The sequence below is a fragment of the Marmota marmota genome, unplaced genomic scaffold, assembly GCF_001458135.2.
Source record: "Marmota marmota marmota unplaced genomic scaffold, marMar, whole genome shotgun sequence".
NCBI lineage: Eukaryota > Metazoa > Chordata > Mammalia > Rodentia > Sciuridae > Marmota > Marmota marmota.
In genome coordinates, this window is record NW_025999960.1 from 19458176 (window position 1) to 19465063 (window position 6888).

The 6888-nt window shown below is 44.5% G+C and overlaps 1 long non-coding RNA gene across 1 annotated transcript in view; it reads right to left on the reverse strand.

Annotated features, from left to right (window-relative positions):
• Positions 1 to 6179: 6179 nt before the first annotated feature.
• LOC125616683 overlaps positions 6180 to 6888 on the reverse strand; it is a 6743-nt gene continuing 6034 nt past the window's right edge. The window contains exon 4 of the long non-coding RNA XR_007347431.1: positions 6180 to 6689. This is a non-coding gene — a long non-coding RNA (uncharacterized LOC125616683). The remainder of the gene's footprint in view (positions 6690 to 6888) is intronic.

The window sequence follows — 6888 nt, forward strand, 5'->3', positions numbered from 1 at the left end:
AATTAAGTTATAGAATAAATGATGACCACCATGATCAGAATAAATCAGAAGTTGGACCATAATAAACTCATGCATAATCTCTTTCATCCCTCGATGAAGACAGTCTCTTTTAAATTTAATTTTGCTTTTCAAGATCTGGCAATAGTGGATGGGGTTGTGGCTCAGTGGTAGAGCATTCACCTAGCTTACGTGAGGCCCTGGGTTCAATCCTCAGCACCACATAAAGATAAATAAATAAAGTATTGTGTCCATATACAACTAAAAAAAATATATTTTTAAAAAAGATCTGGCAATAAAGGGATAAAGAGTCCTGTGCCCCTCCAAACAGCCTAGAAGCCTCACATATGGGGAAACGTTGGCCTTACCCACAGAGAAGATGGGTGGCTGCCCCATGACATGGTTTAAGGAAAATCATAAACCATCTTCACTCAAATTTCTATCTCGCCACCTGCCACAAAGGCAACAGAGGTATTTCCCTCCTTCTGGGCAATGGCTTTTGAATACCCCTACCAAAAAACATGGTTGCCTGGGAGAATGTATGTGTAAACATTGGTGAAAGTTTCCTAATCTGGCCATCTGGCTGTTACCCAATAGAGAATGGGCTGAAATTCAGAGGAGTAGATTTTTACAGGACTGGGTTATCAAAGGGCCCAGAGGATAGGCCTTTTCTTTCCAGGAGGCATGCAGTGGAATGTGTGGGTGATAGAAAGACAGGAGGACTATAGAAAAAGGAAAAGATACCAAATAGGGATAGACCCACAAGGAATGTCAGCTATGCCACCTATTATTCAGGGAGCTCTTGTATCTTCCAGCCCAGACTTGCTTCCTCCCAGGAGTAATTGTGTACTTGTGCAGAGAGAGGTGTGGAGTTGATCCTAGTGTCAGGGTAACCTGAGCGGCAACACCCAGGGTCTCAATGACTGAGGCCAGGAAGCTCTGTCTACGTCCAAGATTATCATGACAACAGCTACAGTCTTCCATTCTGAGTTGGGGTCAAGGGAAGATAGCAAAGAATATGCCTTACATATCACTGGGATTCCCAGGGCTTTCTTAGTTGAGAGTCCAAAAGTCTACCCAGAATTCATCATCCAAATGCATGTGTCTGGTCTGTCTTGATTGTAATCTTGAGAAGATAAGAATTTACATTTGAAAATGCAAAGAATTGAATATTTTAAAAATATTTTATTTTTTAGTTGTAGTTGGACATAATACCTTTATTTTATTTATTTCTTTTTATGTGGTGCTGAGGACCAAACCCAGGGCTTCGCACGTGATAGGCGAGCGCTCTGCTGCTGAGCCACAACCCCAGCCCTGAATATTTTTTTTTAAATGTAACCACTATCATGGCTATTTACCCAGGAAAACACACATATACATCTATATTTCTTCTTTTCTTCCTACCCACCTCCCTCCCTCCCTTCCTCCCCCCTTCCTCCCTCCCTCCCTGCCTCTCTCTTTCCCCTTCCTTCCTTCCTATCTTCCTTCCTTAAAGGCCAATGGGATATGTAGGACCTAGCAGTTCTGAGGTCTGACCCAAAACAGCAGGAAAGACACCAGAGTGAATATTAAATTTGCAGGACTGACTACCCTCCTACACCTGACTCAGACATTTTGGCCTCATGGCAGCTCTACTCTTTTCTGTAACACTGCCTGCCCTAAAAAGAGCAGCAAGAGAAGTAAGGAATTGGTTCCTTCCACATTGTCTTAAAAATTGCTGTGGTATCAGAGTGATTATTAATACCTACAACAATCACAATAAAGTAGATCTTTTGGGGTCTTGACCAATCCTCTCCTCAACCTTCCCTCCTCTGAATTATGGAGAATATTCCTTAATACAGATGAAAAGAAAAACAGGAATGGGAGGGGAGGATCGGAAATGGGAGAGAACATGCTAAGCAGGTGTAAAACACGGAAAGCATTCTGTAAAAGCTCCATTTCAGAGAGGGTGACTTTGTGGATGGGAGGAGGAGAAGGAGCTGAAGGGTGGTAATTAGCTTATTATTGTTTCCCCTGGGTGTTGTGAGAATTCCTTAGGAGACACTTGTAAAAAAGCAGAGGGAAGACAGTAAATACACATCTAATGATATGCTAAATAAATTATTATTGTTATTATTATGACTATTATTATAGCAATTGCAACTTGCTCCTGGCATCCAAGTTTCCACTAGAGATGGGAATTGGTCCCTCTACAGCCAGGCTTCCACTGCTGCCAATATGCCCCCAGGCACTCCCCCACTCTCAGGAATTGTAGAGTAATTGGGCAATATAGACCAGTCTTCAGTTAATAGCTGATCAGAAGCCTCTGCCAGGTGCCCGCTCAAGCAAAGAAGAAAAGGAAAAGTGATTGGTTAAGAATGGCAGAGGTTATACCTAGGGAAGAACTTCCTGACAACACCCCAACCCCACAGCAAGGGAACTCAGGGAGGGCAAAAGTAAAGGCAGATGAGTGGGGAGAGAAGGGGGTCACAGAAAGAAAGGGATATTAAACAAACCAGGGATCATTCTCTACCTAGAGATCACAGGCTTTTTGGACTCCATATAACCCCGTCAACTGTCAAGGACACTGGGTATGTGTGCATTTTGCTGGTGAGACGGCCAATAATTTTTGTCAGCTTCTCAAAGGGGTCAGGGACCCAGAAACAGCTAAGAGCCACACCAGCCCAGGTAAAGGGACATAAGACTCACTAGAAAAAAAAAAATACTGGCCAATACTTCTTGGTTTCCTGCATTTTGACCAAGAACAGTCCTTATCTGAACTGTGAAGTTTTTTTAATGTTTTTAACAATGTCCCCCACCCAATCCCATACTGTCCAGAGCCCAGACACCTGCCCTGAATTCTTAGGCAAATAGATGTAAATATAGAACACCCAGTTTTCCCTGCATTTTATACACACACACACACACATATATATATATAATCTACATATTGTAGTTGTCAATGGATCTTTATTTTATTTATTTACATGTGGTGCTGAGAATCAAACTCAGTGCCTCACACATGCCAGGCAAGCGTTCTACCACTGAGCCACAGCCCCAGCCCTCCCTGCATTTCTTTAGGAAAAGCATGACCATCCCTGTGGGCACTACCTATTGGTGGCGAGGGGAGAATAAAGCTGTGAGTCTGAGGAGGAAGCTGTCAAAGGCTGGGGGCTAGAAAGTGGAATCCCAGGTTTAATTCAGTCCCCATACAACCTTAGCCTGCACCACTGTGCCACTTAGACACAGGGTGGGCGCCTCTAAGGAGCCTTAAGGATAAAAGGAACCAATCTGGAGGCTCCACCCAATTTTCAGCCTTTGTGGGAGAGAGGAAGGCTGACCCTTCCCTGCAGACAGGAATCATTAGATGGGGAACCCGGAACTTGGCAATCTCATTCCACTCCCTGACAGTGACTGCCTGGCCCCAAGCTCCAAGAAGAAACAATTTTAACAGGGAACAAAGAGGGGATAATGGTGACAACTAAAATATACATATATGTGTGTGTATATAAAACAAACTGATTAGGGGCCATCTGAGAATGGAAAATTTGTGATTGGCTGATTGATTCAACAATTGATTGATTTTGCAGTTGCTGGGGATAGAACCCAGGGCCTTGCATGTGTCAGGAAGTGTAAGAGTACTAAGCCACACCCCCAGGCCATTGTGAGATTTTTAAAGTTAATTTTTTACCAAAAAATATTTAAACTACTAAATTAAAAACTTAAAGTATTAAGTCCGATCTGTTTGGTGTCCCTGGAGCAGGGTTGAGAAATAGTGGGCTTTCCTTCTGCCAGACTGTCTTGCACTGACTTATTTTTATTTTATTTGTGAATTTCTTTTTTTTAAAGAATTTTCTTTTTTCTTTTATCTAAATATTTTGTTAGGTGTGGATGGATCTTTATTTATTTTTATGTGGTGCTGAGAATCGAACCCAGTGCTTCACACATGTAGGCAAGTGCTCTACCACTGAGCCACAACCCCAGCTCCTATTTGTATATTTATTGATGGAAGGTGGTTCCTTTTTGGGTCCCTCAAGACAGAGAGGCAATTCCTTCCCAGGCCAGGTCTTGTTAGGGTTTAGTTTTCATAATTTGGGATTCTAGGGACCCAGAAGATAGGGAATGGAGCAAACGTACACTGAGGAGGCAGGCCTGCCTTGGCCCCCCACAACTTTCCTTTCCCCTCCACTTGAGCCACTCTCCTATCCTACTAACCACAGGCAGAGGGTGGTGGAGCAAGCACTGCTGCCAGTTACCATGTTATTCCCCAGCCCAGTTGCCTCCAGCCCAGATACCTGCTAGCCAGTGGTGGTCAGTGACATGCAGAGTTAGGGTGAGGTTCTGTATTGTGTATTTGGAATCCACTCTGTGCCTGGCAGCAGAAAGAGGCCTTAACCTGGATGAGTTCCCAGTTTTGTGGGTAGGGGTGTGTGGAGGGTGGTATATGGCATTTAACTCCATCTCAGGTGACTTAACTCCTTTCCCAACATCCTAAGGATCTTGGAGGCAGAGCTGGCCACCCAGATTGAGTTTAGGAAAACTTTTGCACAAACCATTCAGCAAAGATATCTGGGACTCCTTGGTTAAAACAGAAACAAAACAAACAAAAAACAACCAAAGAGTGTGTGTGTGTGTGTGTGGGTGTGTGTGTGTGTGTGTGTTTCCCCTAGGATGGATGGTAGCAGGGGAACAATTGTGCAGCCTTGGCCCAATGGCACCTGCAAGTGTGGATATGAGTGGAACAAGTGAGGCCCTGGGGCTTAGGTTGGTATCCCCTGCTTCTTAAAGTCAAATTTTACACAAAAAGGCCCAAGGCAGGGTAGTTATGGATCTGGATGGGCCCCACTGTACCCAGAGGGAGCCTCAACTGGAGAAGCAACAAAGAAGGAACAGGCCAGTGGAGCCGAGTTAGGTAACAGAGACCCTGGGAGAAGGTCTGGGAGAAGGGGCAGGTAAAGAAGACCTCTCTAAGTCCTCTCAGAACAGGCCCCAAATTCACAAATTCACTCCTCAAATCCACTGGTCTCTTGTTCTCATCCACAGTCGCTCCTGGGGCACAGGAAGTCCCATAAAAGCAAGCTTTATTTGACCAGATTGCCTCAATTTCCTGACTGCATCACCAGAAAGCAGTGGTGACAGAAGTACACTCCCCTCCTTGCCCAGTGCCTCCCATACCTCTTCACCCTTCATCAACATTTCTCCCCCTTCCCTCTTTCACTAAGGATTAAAACCAGGAACTTCACCACTGAGCTATAGCTTCAAAATTATTTTCTATTTGAGGCAGGATCTCAGTAATTAATTTGTCGAGGCTGGTCTCCAACTTGTGATCCTCCTGCCTTAACCTTTCTAGTCACTGGGATGACAGGCCTGCACCACCGTTCCAGTTTGAAGCCCACTATTTCAAAAACTAGGGTTCAAGAGAAAAGAGCTAAGAATAAAGTTAACCTTTGGTGCACTAAATGTCTAACAGGAGGCTGCTCCCTCAGTGGAGGGTGCCTCCCAGTGGGGTGGTAGGAGTGTTCACCCTTTGTAACAGGGTCCACACCTGTCCACAGCCAGCCCTTCACAAAATCGACTGTCACCTTCTGGTGAGTGCCCAGTGTTTACCCTGTTCCTCCCAGTCTATCTGTTCCTGGGAGCCCCATCACCCTTCATTTCCCTCCCCTCCTGGGCACTTCCTATGCTCTGTTTATCCTTTTGTAATTTCATCCCTCCTTGAATAAAGAACTCTGCTAGCAAGTTTCCTAGATGGCCAGATACAGATGGCCCTCTGCAGTTATCTCGCTGAACAAGTCTCTCCCAGCCCCTACACATAAATATGTCTATTCAGAGATAGACTGGCCGAAGTCCCAACACACACACATCAGGAGATAATTACACCTTATATACATATGGATATCTCTATAGAGTTATATTCAAAAGTGTCTATAACTCTAGAGATAGCAGCATGTACATACAGGACTATAATTACTTATGTCTATTTTTATAACTATGTGGTTATAAATAGATATGCCTATATATAGTGATAATAATATAGAAATATCTCCATAGCCATATATGTCTCTAAGTGAGTGCTCTAACTACTCTATATCACAATCAATAAGTATATATCTGCTGATACATAATTCTAACGATATACATTTATCTATATAGCTGCTCAGGGATATAAATCTGTCAGAATATCAAATGTCCATAAAGCTGTATGGCTATAAGAGAGTCGTATATTTTCCCATATATAAATCTGCTCCTATAACTATTGTATATGCACAAATACAATGGAAATAATTATATTTTCCTCAAGCATAAATCTGTAAATACAACCACAGCACATTTAGGTATGGTTAGAGATAGAGCAATATTTTGTAGACATCAGTCTGTCAATAGAGCCACCAGTGCTTCCAAACAGAGAGAGTTATAGAGGGTGTTATAAATAAACCCTCCAGATGTGAATGGATCAGTAGAACTAGATGTAAACAGGGCTCCAAGCTGTTCTTTCTTCTTCGTGGTAAAATATTTCTGAAGGGAACCAGGTCACGCAGGACAGGGGGCTAATGTGCCTGGGTGCTGGTAATTTTTCCCCCAAGGAGGGTTGGAGGTCGCTGGACTTTGGGAAGCCAAGCTGGAATGGGCGGGGGCCAGTGTCAGCTCCCAACGCAGCCCAGAAGCCCCTTCGGTCATCTCCGGGTGGCTGAGAGCTGCGCAAGTGGAGAGGCCTAAGGGAGAAAAATGGAAAAGCGGAAGCTGGCTTGCATCACTTTGTCCTCTTTAGGAACCAAAATCCCTCTCACCAGGGAAGCCCCAACCCGGTCTCTGAGCGTAAAGAGCCTGAAAGGCGCGGAGGCTGGCGGGCTGGGGCCGCAAGCTGGGCTGGGGAGGCCGAGGCCGAGCGTTGTCTGCAGCCAGCGCGTGGCC